Source organism: Anomalospiza imberbis, chromosome 7, assembly GCF_031753505.1.
Source record: "Anomalospiza imberbis isolate Cuckoo-Finch-1a 21T00152 chromosome 7, ASM3175350v1, whole genome shotgun sequence".
NCBI classification, from domain to species: domain Eukaryota; kingdom Metazoa; phylum Chordata; class Aves; order Passeriformes; family Viduidae; genus Anomalospiza; species Anomalospiza imberbis.
In genome coordinates this window covers 27,681,969-27,695,629 of record NC_089687.1, presented here as the reverse complement: position 1 = coordinate 27,695,629, position 13,661 = coordinate 27,681,969, and the positions used below count along the sequence as shown (strand labels likewise).

General features: G+C 38.4%; 1 protein-coding gene across 7 annotated transcripts in view; it reads right to left on the bottom strand.

Annotated features, from left to right (window-relative positions):
* The window catches only part of SATB2 (SATB homeobox 2), a 132,285-nt gene that overhangs the window by 87,313 nt on the left and 31,311 nt on the right, over positions 1–13,661 (bottom strand). The gene's annotated exons all lie outside the window — the stretch shown is intronic.

Genomic DNA, 13,661 nt, shown 5'->3' with positions numbered 1-13,661 from the left:
ACATTCAAGTAAAAGGTATCATTTAAAATATCCTTTTCCAATGAAAGCAATCTCAAGAGTTTATTTGCCTACTCAATACAGAATTCCAAGTTTTAAAAAAAACCTTCTTCTTCCCCTCTAAGGAACCAAAGTAATTATTTTTAATACAGTGACATATGTTGGACAAAAGTATTAAGGAGGGGGCTTCATTCCACTCTAAGTCTCAGTGGAATTTTCCCTTATGTGATCACACATCTGAGCTCAGATTTTACCCTAACCAATGAAGATTTTTTGTTAAACAATTGCTATTAGCTGATGAGAAATCTTCTAACAAATAATCCCGAAACGTGAAAAGATCTAGTGTGATGTTCCCAGCACTAAGAAATATAATTAAAACAACATGGGGAATTAAAAAAAAAAAAGAAAAAGTGAGAGTTCACAAAAACATTTGAGAAACAGATCAAGTCAACTCCAAGCTCACTTGGTTTTGGCTGGGATTCCGGACTCACAACAGCTTCAGCCTGCCAAAACAAATACAGCCACCCGTTTGTTCCCAATGCTTTCACCCAGGGAGAGACCTGCTCCTTTGCTTTCCCCTGCCACGATAATGACATGTCTGCTAGGATTCAACTGGGGTTCATATCCCTGCCCACCTTTGAAACAAATATTCTGTTAATTGTGAGAAGAAAAGGACTTAAGCCCCACCTCAGACTGACATAGTAACCAATACCTTCCAGATAATTATTATATGCTGTAATTAAAATAATGCACATCATTCAGGGAAAAAGTTTAAAAATACCTTGGGAGGAAGTAGTTGGGGATATAATTCCACACAGGGAATATGTTTAATTGTGGTTGTAACCATAGAGGAAAAATGTAGCATTTAATATAAATATTATTAATTTACAATGCAGAGTTAGTAGAAAAAAGCATCTAATAAACATGAATGCTGTGGTTGTAGCTCCAACGTTTTATACACATGTTTACCCATAAGGAATGACTGCAACACATATGAAAAAGTTGTTTTCAATTAACCTTTTTTTTATTTTTTAAATTATTTAGTTCTTTGTCATTTTTAAGAGAAGCTGGTAAGTGGATACAGAACTCCTTTTCAAAGCATACAGTCATCTATACTTAATCTCTGCACTAGTGACCATCAGAATATCCAGGTTTTTAGAACTCAAAAATTTTAGCCTTGAACATGACATCATTTTAAGGTAGGTAACGCAGTGAAAAACAGCTCAACTGAATAACAATAAATGCAACAAGAAAGAAAAATGCCTCACAAAATACTAGGAAAGACAGTGGATTCAAGCAAGTAATATTAAAAAAATTGGCTCAGCTTTTAATGATATTGCAAAAGTGCCTTTCTTTTTCTAACACAAAGTTGAACTCTTGAATCACTACAGATGCCTTAGTCTATGAGGTAGCTGGCAAACATGATGGCATGAAAAGCATCTTGCATTAGACACGGCCAGTTCCAGATTAAGATGCTGACATGAACTAGTTAGAAACATTTTTACATTTCTCTTTTTTAAATTCCCATTTGGCAACCTGCTGGTCCCTCTTGCAAACTCATAAAATTCAATCCACAACACAGAAGCTTTGTCACATTCCATTCCTTGGGTGCGTTGGCCACTCTACTGCCTACTCAGGAACCCAAGGGGACCAAGGCATTCCAAGGGGAACGTACAAAACGACACTCTCAGTGATCTGAAATGAACTCTGGAAGTTTGACAGAACTTATTTACGTTTTTATCTCTGTTAACTAGCAGAACTACCTGCAGCAAGCTGTGCTAGTCATACAGCTAAAGATGTCATTTTGAAGACAAACAGGCAGTGGCAAAACTGAGAAGATTCTGGAGTTCCTGAACTTTGATGTAGGTACTAATCCTAGGCTACTGCCAGTGCTCTTCCTGCCCAATTCTTAAGTGCATACAAAAGCAAACAGCAGATGGTTAATTCATAAGACTGGCAATATTGGCATAATCAACACAGAGCCACCAGCCTGTGCCCACATTCAGCCAAGCAGAGGCTGACTGATCAACTGAGATCAACAGAGCGAAGACCAGAGATGCTTGGAGAACACCTACAAAAAGGACTTCACTCACCAGGGCACCCTGAATAAGGTTCTTCATGGTCCAAGGTAACACATTTACAAAAAACATTGCTCATTTCTTTTTCTATATAGTGGTTTGTTTTCTTTCTCCTTTTAAATCTGAATCTCCTATGTCAGATGTGGGAAACAAGCATTTTAATCTTCATTTCTCCCCAAATGTTATCAAAGGACAATAACACAATCCCACAGTCCCCACTTAAAAATGTAAGGAAATACTTTAGTGAATAATTGTTATAGATGTAAGGAGACAAAACTGTTTTGTTTTCAGCATTTAAAGCAAAAAAATAAGAAGTCCAAGCAGCTTCTCTAATTGCACTAAAAAGACACTAGGCAGCATCCATTTTATCAGTTCTGTTTCTGATGCTTATTCTTCATCGTTTCATTGCTGATTTGAAGAAGGGCACAACTGCAGTAAGGTCAGACCTGTTAAAATACTCAGGACATGGGGGGAAGAATAAGACAAGCAGCAAAAAAAGCCTTGGATTTTCCTTTTTCTCTCAAATGAAGTAATGTACCACAGAAGTCTCCTTCTTGCCTGACACTTTGCACCTCCAGTAGCCAAGGGGCAGAAGGCACATTAGGACTTCTATCTGGAAGAAACACAACATTTCCTGTCCAAATTCAAACACAACGAACCCAACCCGGCAAACTATCCAGCAACTGTGTAAGCCAGATTGGTGAGGTTACAGTTAGCTATTTCTGTCAGTTTAAAGCCCAAACTGCAAATGCTTATTCAGTCTTCTTATAGATTTAACAACTCAAGCATGCTGGATGATGACCACCTCTGCAAGGCTAAGCTGCTATTTATCATTAGTTAGAATTAAATAAAAGCACAAAGACAGGTTTTGAAAGCCTAGAGCACATTCAAAAATTTACACTCTGCTCCAAGACCTAACACAGTAATAGACTCTCACAGGAATAGCTATTTCGCTGGCAAGATAGTGCAATAATGCAATTACTGCCATTTAATTAATTTATATTCTCAAAATCTGTCTTCTTACAATTTCTGAGTATTTCACTTTAACATCAAGACAGGATTTTCTGCCCTGGTTTGCCATAGCAACCCTTGCAACAAATGGCAGTTGTCTATAAAAAGGGGGGACTCTTTGAGTATGCATGCATGGTTTAGTATGGTTTGTTTTAAAGCAGGTCAGAGCACAATGGACCTTTTCTACCGTGTGGGATTGAACACCAGCAAATCTCACTTCAAGGGCTGCTACGCTCTTTGCAAAATGAAATGACACTGCTGCTAAGTCTGGATGTAATTACAGATATGAAAGGATGGCTATGAAAGTTGCTTGTATCCTCCTCTCCCTCCTCTACTCTAAATATATTTGCCATACAGCTGTTAACATCCTGAAAACGAAACATGCAGCAGACTTAACATTTCCTTTCATTTTAAGTATTAGTATACAGTGGTGGCTATTAAAGCACATTTACCACTAAAGAATGAGACCTTTGTCTGTCTATTGCTAGCAGAGCTCGGCCCTGCCTGCCTGTGCAGCCCAGGGCAAAAGCTATACCAGGAAGCCTTGACCTCCGGCCCAACAAGGACACTTAGTAGGGCTAAGGGTAATCCCAACTCCTCCTTGCTCATTCAGCTTCTCGAGCTGTTTGAAGTAATCATTACCAACACAGCTACATTTTGTGGTCATATTATAAAATGAATCATTGTTTAACAAGATTGCTAAACTTGTTTTATGTGTGGTTTAGAGTAGAGTCACTGGTTGCTCAGACCCCTCAGAGCTGTACTCCCCCCAGTCCAGTCACACCAGGGAAAGCACTCATCTTTGGCACTTCTCCAAACATGGGATGGTTTAACTGAGCAGCATTTGGCCTCTAGTGCTCCTTCTCACCAGTTGCCCACAAGATAGCCAGATTTTTTTCAGCCACTTCCATATGAAGAGCCTTTACCTCTAAGAATCTCTTTTCTACACTTTTAAAACAACTTCTGGGAATTAAAATATCTACCATTCTTTTTGAGGTACTCTGATTATACGCTCTGAAACATTACTTCTCAGTACATGTCCCTACAGGCACAATTTCTGTTTTAAGACAGCCTGTGGAATATTTGATGTTGGGATTTGGTAGGAGTGAATGAATGCTCCATTATTCACCCTGGTGGTACAGGAGTGGTTGCTCTGAAGTTTTACAATGTAGCGTATTGCTGTAATTACATCATATGACATCATAAATCTCCCACAATTTCTAAAGCTTCTGATGAATGTTTCCCCATAAGCACCTTATTAATAATTTTTTTTAAAAAGAGTTAATCAAATAAAAATCTTTTGCATTTGTATATTATTTAGAAGTCTACAGACAAGTACTAACTACCTTGGGCTTTGAAACTAAAACTCTTTTACCTTAAGCTTCATAGAAAAGAAGGCACCATCTTGATTTATAGATGCAGTCAGACAGGATACCCTGCTTTCCACCCTACATGAAAACCTCACAAAATATATGAATCTTAATTTGAATTAATATTTCTGAAGAGTTCTCTGAAAACAAAAAGTTACTGTATTTCTCCTTATTACAACCAAGTGTTCATGTTTCAACCAAAAATAGTCCAAATTAACAACTATTTCCCCCTTCTTTTAAAACCTTCCTACATACACATACATATTAGTCAAGTTAAAGACCAACTTCTCAGTCTTTGCCTAAACAGTGGATACCTGCTAACCCCACCTTCAATCAAACACAGACACAAACGCATAACTAAAGCAACACCTTACCCTACTTTAAGGCTCTTAACCCCAAGCTTCATGTGTCTCTCTACCCTCTGCAGCTTTTTCCTTCCTCCAATCTTAAGGAAAGTACTTGAAACCAAGTCAAATCTTACATATATTAAGACACACTTATCTCCTTACTTTCAGTCTTAGAGTTCCCACACTTCTGACCTCTGAGGACATAGGTTGTCTTTCTCCATGATTCTGAAGTGGTACGAGGATTCCTACAGGCAATCCCTATTTCGTTATCCCAGTCTTAGTCACTGTGTCTCAGATAGTCACATAAGCAAGCAAGAACCCAAACCCCAACTTTCATGATATCAAACTACTCTGAACATAATTAAAGAAAGTATCCTGCAAAAGGATGGCTTTCATATAACGAAAAATGTTCTGTAATAAAATGGCTTTGGCCTGTATCTCCTGTACCTAAATAACTCACTCAAGAACAGCTGTATTGAGTTTGGTTTTCCGTATTAGGATACATATGAAAAGTTACATGGCTGGAACACCTCAAAGAAGCTCTTTGCAAACAATGGAGTATAGGATCAGTAACCACATACTAATATACATAAAATTATGTCAATCTGGGTTGCCTGTGATCCCAACCCACCTCCCAACACATCATTTACTTCTTCATAAAAAACAAGTTTGAAATACAACTGGAAACAAAAATCATGTTTCAACCTCTGCCCTCAATTGCATCAGTGGAATCAAAAACTCCACTGATTTCAGAAGCATTTGACTTTATTTACAGTTCTGTAACTGAAAACATGGCTTAATTTTCTGGTAAAGAATCCCTTATTGAAGCTACAGCATCAACAACTATGAACACTAACGGCAATGTGTGAGCCGATTTTGGACCCTACATCACAACACTGAATGCCATTTAATTTTTCTATTTCACTTAGTCCTCACACTAAGTCAAAACTTTCTAGTTTCATTTTTGGCCTTATTACGATAGTAGCAGAACCCTGATCTCAGTTTCCACCATTGCAAGGAATATTTTTCTCTGAGATATACACCATATTTATGTTTTAAGAGGTCAGGACATTACCACTACCAGCTTTTTCACTCCTGTTCTTAACTCTTCCTACTAAGGATGCAAAGTTCCAAATGACATTGTCAGCATGGACTCCTCTTGGCCAAAAAAGTCATGTTTGTGATGAGTAGTTCTTGCTTTGGCGTCTCTGGTCCTGTCCCATCTCTCTTCCCAGGACATCTGCTGGAAAGCACTGCTTTTCCATAACCTTCACTAAACTCCATTACTCCCTTAAGTCACTTCCAGCCCCAGTTTCTGTCAGTCCCTGTGCTGTTCTGCCAGAACATGTGTAAGATGCTAAATGGTATGTATAGTTTTAGGGAAATATCTGCTATTTTTGAAAGTTCAAATTGCTTTGCTGCCAACAGTTAGGAATACGATAACAAGGTATTACTTCTCTTTTTTTCTGGGAAGAATTAGGAAACGTATGAACTGTCCTACAATATTCAGTGGTTTGCTGAGCATAACTATGGTCCAGCCACATGCCATAGTGTGTATATATAGCCTTACAAGTTTACAACATACTGAGGTTTCTGCTTAATTTAAATCTGCTACTGGATTCTAATATCCATTTCTCTCATTTCCCCATCTCCACACACCCCCCACCAGCACTCAGTGCCAAAGGCTGAGAAATAACAAAAGGGCCACAGGAGGCCCCAGGCATGTTTGAAACCAACCAAGCACCATGTAGGATCACACTGTCACATGCCTGCACGCCCGCAAAGTAATGTGCTTCAGAGAGCAAGACTGCATCCCAAAGTTACCAACCAGCTTCTTTTTGTTCCCAGCAAATTAAAATGCTTGGATTCTTTTCTATTCCATGTTCTCATGCCAAAGACAGGATCATGCTAACAAGCTTCTGATGGAATCCTCTAAGAATTTCTTTTTATCTTTACAAATTAAATTTTTACAGAGAAGATGAGCTCCCATCATCAAGAGCTCCAGAAGTATGGGAAACAAAATGTCAAGAATGAACAATGCCAAATATTACACTCCCACACGGGGTTAATTTTTTTTTTCCAAATCGCACACAGAAATCTGTCCCACCCATCAGATGAGCTACTATACTCCTGTTAGCGTTCTGGCACCTCCTTCTGTACAAACATAGCCCTTTGGCTATAAAACATGTTATATAAAAGACTTAATCCATCAAGCACAGAAGTAAGGGATTTTTTTTTTGCTTCCAGACGTGAACTGATCACTCCTCGTATAAAACAGCATCTTCTTCCCCCCAAATTCTGTATCACACAACTAGCTGGATGTAGAAAGACATTCAGGAGGTGTATGAGATAGGGGAAACCAGGACCAGCCTCCCTTTATATACAGAAATTCCTACGACACAAGGCCTGACTCAATGGGCCCATGCTCCACGACAAAATTAGAACATATTCCATCTTTCTCCCTGTTAAGTGACAAACTGCAACTCCCAACTGTTCTGGGAAAATAACTGCAGGTTTTTTAAAAGATAAATGCTATGCCAATATAAGAAGTTATTTTGTCATAAACCAATTAGGTTTTGTATCTAAAAATATGTGGACAAGGGGCTGCCTATCTACTACAGGATACGCATACCACGGCGACATTGCTGCAAATGCACATTTAGATAAACATCTTGCCATACTGCACATACAAGGGTTTTAATAGTCCTAAATACAGTTCAAGTAACAGCAGCTTGCATCCATACCCAGTTCCCAAATACGTGACCAGATAAAATCTAGAGAAAATGCTAAGCACTCAAAGGAAAACAAAGTACACGCTGTCTATTAATTGCACTGGAGTTAACACTGCCATCATGTAATCCTTGGTGAAAACATGACTTTTTTAATGTATTTTTTTAATTTCTTGTGAGCTATTAAAAGACATTCTATTTAAACAGCATTGCACAATTTCCAGACAACTGAATCTGTGAAAAAAGCCTTATGGCTTTGTGTCAGGTCTTGCCATATTATTATGGTGCAAAGGTTACATAAATTTATCTCTTTCTAATTCTGGATTTTTTTAAAATATGAAGATACTGGAGGCTTTTTTTTCCCATCTGCAGCTAAGATTTCTCCATCTCCTTCACATTTACATGCAAAATGTGAATTTGTGCACAAGAGACCCAGATAAAAAAAGATAAGGATTCAGGAGAAGCCTTGAAGATGTATGATGGCAATTTCGTTCTGTAACAGACCCTCCTTCCACAAAACTGATGCTGCAACCCTGGGGCATCACAGTGCCATGCCAGTGCTACAGCTGTACCTGCAACTGCATCCCAGCTTTGGTCAGCAAGGAGAAGATTGTCACAGGGATTTGCTGGACCTCAGTGACCTGGTTCTGGTGCTTACTACACTACCAAAAAATCACACTGCTGTCCCTCAAAAAATCATGACATTGCTATTACACACAGTTTAGAAAAACTTCTCTGCCTCTTCTTTTTTGCTTTCTCTCTCCCTACTTTCCTGTACTGATACACACTCAAAACTGTGAAGCATATAAAGTTTTTGCAAAATAAAAGTTTTAATACAGAACTACAGAAAGCTAAGGGAAAAAAAAATCTCATGTTTGTATGATTACAAAAGGGTTCCTTAACCTTGCTATTGAAATCACTTTGGATTATAAGGCGTAATTTTTTTAAATGGTAATCCACATTTCACCATAAATGCTGAATTCTTTGTCTCATATCACTCAAACGAGACCACAGAAGCTCTCTAGCTAAGATTATTACATTTCTTTCCTACTCACCTTTATGAAGTGACACACTACCCTTTTGGCCCCCTTCTAGAAAAATTCACAAATCCATCCATACATTGGGATTTAGACAATTTGGCATTCATCTTTTAGTATCTAGGAATAACAATCAGCTTAACAGAAGCAGCTTTATATAAGTAAATTTCATAATAAAAGTACTTCTGGATAAATAAATAAAAGAACGTCTCTGTTATACAATTTCAAACTAATCCTTGAGATAAATTTATTAATTCAACCATTAATTCAACCTTCAAAGGTCAGTATAATATTAATTTGTTCCTGACACTAAATACGTATTGGGGTTTAATCTAAGCTGGTTAAACAGACGTTCAGCAACATTCAAACAGCACTGGTACCAACACTGACAGTGCAGTACAAAATAGGGAATGTACTATAAAATATTTTAAACTTTCAATGCAAGAATACAATTCTGTAAGAGGCTACAAAAGACAAATCTTTAATAAATGCCATTTCCTACCAAATTCTGCCATAAGGTTAATATTCACTTCTCAGATTACACTGTCACTTGGTACTGTTTGACACCCCGTTGTTCCCCAGGGACAACCTCCTGTGTTTTCAAGGCAGGAAGGCAGAGCTGTTCAAGATTCCACCGCAAGTCCCTGGGAGGGAGGGAGGGACATCCTAATTGTGCAGCAGAATGACATCCCCCTCAGGTTGAGTGACACCAAAGGAGCCAGGACAGGAGTCACATTTTCTTTGCATCAGGGAAATGCCCCACATCCAGTAAACTGTTCTATACATCATGTCCAAGAGAAACCAGACGTGAAATCCTTCACCTGTGTGCTCCAGTCTACACTGCAGCACCTCTTTCCAGCACCTCTTAGCTGAAAATCATTTTACATGCAGCAAGTCACTTTTTTGCTGAGCTAAAGCACACTTTTGGAATCAACAGGTCTTTCCTTTGTGAACAAAAAAAAAAGTTTTATGTTTGATCTAAGAAGCAGATCCCACTTCTATAAATGCACATAAAATGTATTTCCCTTGGAACAGATTTATCTCATTCTGCATAAAGTTTTACTTTATGGGTGGGCCTGGGTTTTGTTGATTTGAGCTTCTTCATGGCAATTAGCTGAAAAACACCATAAGACGCATTGCTAGAATGACTGCTCGACAAGTAGCACTTTGCATCTTATTGTAAAATATTCATACACTCAGCCCAAACAAATGTTGTCTGTAATAAAAATACCGCCATATATCTTCATTTGTACTAGAACAAATCCATTTTATTTGTTCATTCTGTGTTTTAGTGTCATAGGTCTCTTAGAAAAGATAATTTATAATTCTTTATGCAATTAGATATGAAATTAAGTTGTCTTACTCTGCAGAAGAATTTATAATGAAGAGACCAGGTTCAACCAGTTCCACGGAAAATATTTTGATAGCATCAAAAAAGAAAGCATAAAGATCTTTAGTGTTTTAACAAATTAACACGTGCCTTTTGGTTAAATTACTGTACATGCTGTTAATCTTTTATTTAGGTTCTCAATTTCACATACACATTTATGGTAGGGAGGATTTTCAGTGATCGGAAAATGTAAATATATGGTGTTGCTCAACTCTTCTAATAGATATATCAAAAAAGTAAACAACCTCAACCCCCTAAAAGAACTGTAGTAAGTGTAGTCCTTTATTTGAAAGCACCACAATAAAATATTACTAAATCTCTATTAATATTACTAACGAACTACCACTCTTCATTTTATTATTCAAACAAATACAGCTTTCAGACTGAGAAAAATAAGACTTATTCTCCACAGTTACGCCACAGAAAAGGAAACTTCTATGTTTGTAATGCATGTAGCTTTTAGACGCATCACCAACGCTTAAAAATATGTAATTGATCTTATCTATAAACATGGATACATGTTTGAAGCACATTTTATGGTAGCATTTCACAAAATGCCAATTATCTCATGCTGACTGCCACATAATACTGCCTAAGCATCTCCTTCCAGGATCTTGAAAAAATACAGTATTATCTATAGCTCATTATTTGATAGAATTTTTTCCTGAAGCATTTGGTCCATCCTCAGTTTCAACACAAGATAAACACATTTTCCCCCACAGATTATTTCATAGATTCTATAGCTGGTACCGAAGAAAAACATACTCAGAAAGGCAGACAAATTGCCATCAGTTAACGATCTCTATGCCAAGGGACATTTTTAGCATGGTGTTGTCTCTGTAAAAGTAGGAATTATCTACTAGCTACACCACACAATGATTTTTGTTAGAAAAAGGAAAAAGGCCAAAATGTGGCTAAGCAGTAAATATATTATAAAAACAAAGTATTAAAGCAATTTAGCTGCAAATCCTGACTGGCACATGCATCCTCTTACTAGCCTGTTTGAATTTAACTCTTTGTTGGTAACTTGGAAACAGCTAGGTGAAGATAAAGGTGCTATACATACAAAACAGTATGGGAAGTAAAAACAGAATAAAATACAGACCCCAGATCCCAGGGCTATCCTAGCTTTATTGACATTTACTTCATTCTAGAAGAATTATTTTTCATTTGGAATAAGGTTGAAAGTAAAATTGCCCATAAATACACAGTGAAAAATGCCCCAACCTCATCTCATCCAACCTCATGCAATGCTTTTTTTAAATCACACCTGTATAAACATATATTACTTTAAATTGTCTGGATAAATCAAAGGTGTTTACTGGCCCAAGGATAGAGTATGAGCAATCCTCCACAAGCCCTCCACCAGTAAAGGAAGATACATGGAGCCTGAACAATCAGGTAGCCCAGTGGATGGGAGAAAAGTACACACAGCCACTTCTCTTGACATAGCTTGAATTGGAACCTTCAGTCAGTACTTTCAGAGTGGGTTTCCAGTGAGCAGGATAGCAGATAAAAGGAGGTCACTAATAGCATTGTCTTTTGCTCATCCTTCCCCATTCCATTAAATGTAGCCATTTAATCTGCTGCAGACCCCCGATGACAAACAATGCAGGAGGGCAGATTGCCCTTGTAAAATTCAACTGGTATGAAAGGACCCAAACATCAAATACAGTTGCTGACTGACAGCTTCATTTATATTCCAGTAAGGACCGCGAGGATTAAAGCCAGGTCCTTTCCACAATGCTCACGAAGAGCGGTGAGAAATCGTCTGAACTGACCCTTTTTGCTGTCACTGCCAGGACGATCTCTCCTGAAGAAACAGAGGACACTGAACAGGGGGGTCACTGTTCTGGCCTCTCTTTTGCCATTTTAAATCGGGAAACACTTTCTGTTTAGCTCCCTCAGATTTTCTACACCTACTTTGTTAGGTTTTCAGTTTAAAAACAAAATCGCTTTCATACTTAGTTTGTCTTCATGGTTAAAGGGGACTGAGAAGTATTGCTTTACACCACAAGCTTCCCTGGAGCCAATTACCTTTGCTCTCCACATGCTCAAACCAATTCCCCCAAACACGAGCAACAAGATTCGGAACGGGGCACTGATGATAAACGGACTTCAGACAGAGCAGCTGGCAGAAAGAGCTCTGCTTTCTCTCCAGCAGCACAGCCATTGTAAGTGCTGCACAGGGAACCTACACCCAAGGCAAACCAGGGATTTTGAAAGGTGGGATTTACTCCTAAATAAGCAGAAGCCAATGTGGGGGATGCGCCCTACCTCTGTTAGGTTAAAGAAAGAAGCGGCTGGGGGTAGGCTCGGTTTTATGTGCCTATGGGGAAAGCAGATGGGGCAGGACAAACTGCAGCTGGAACAAAAAAACAAGCTCTTCATGTCACTGGGTTAAAATGCTGCTTCCCTTATCTAGAGGAGGGAATGGAAAAAAAATTTCAGCAGATAAGAGTATTTTTAAAAATCTAAAAAAGGAAAGAGAAAAAACAAGGAAAGAAGGAAAAAAAGAGAGCTACCCTAACATGTTAACCAGCACCAAGCTTTGCTCGTCCTACTGAATGTTTAAATATTTAGCTTGTTAGCTAACAGGCTGTTAACTGCACCTCATTTTCTTTCTCTGGACAGGGGAAGACCTAGCCTAACCTAATTTATTTCTACTTTTAAATAGAGCACTACTTCATTATCAGATGCATGAAGAAGAAAAAAAAAATGAGACTACAAAATTTTATTTTTAATTAAAACTAATAAAGACCATTTCTCAGTTTTATTCAAAACCACCAGTGTTTCTTGGACTAGAAGAGGATGGGTTTAGCTGACAGGTTGAGAAAGGAAATAGGAAAAATCTAAATTTATTACTATATACTGGTCTAAGTTTTTAATCAAGTACACACAGGCCTCTCAGAGTGAACTTGATTTTTCATTTCACTCCAAACTACTGTAATGGTTGCTGTGACACAAAAAAGCCTGTGGCTCCATTTCCCCAGCATTTCTTCACTGGTTTGTAGCACTGGCAGAGTACAGGCAAATCTTTCCCTGAAGAGTACAAAGCTTCAATAAACCTCTGTCCTGCAGTGTTACCTTTTTGCACACAGCCTGCAACATAAAGTGAATGGAAAGCATTAAAGAGCATGGCTCTCACTGAACTAAAGCTCTGATTCGCTGTTATAGCCTCAGCGATATTGCTCAGAAACAGAGACAAGAACAAAAGATTTAATGATTTCTTCCGAGAGCACAGTAGAGTTTGATCCACTGTCACCATGAACTAACAAATGACACACGCACCACTGCAACAGGTTCAGTGGAGTCTGCACAGCTGTCACCAAAACATGATGTGCTCCAAAGCACTCAACAGCAAAGTCCCTTAGCAGGTATATGGGATCTCAGAGAGAGAAGGACGGAAGGCTGTCTCACTGCAACAACCAAAGCCCATTGTGTCCACTCCGCTCCCTCCTTTCCCCCGCCCTCTCTCCTGCTTACGAGCCTGCTGTGCTCAGTCACAAACCACAAATGAGACGGAACGCAGCGTCAGAAGTGCTGAGCTGTTCAGGACTACCTTTACTTACCCTCCTTTAAGCTGTTCAAACACTAATAAATTACCCATTTACTTATACTACCCAGATGTTTGCCATCTAGAAAAATAAAATATTATTTGTAGAAGGTTTTGTTCCATCACAAGAATCCTGTAAATAATAT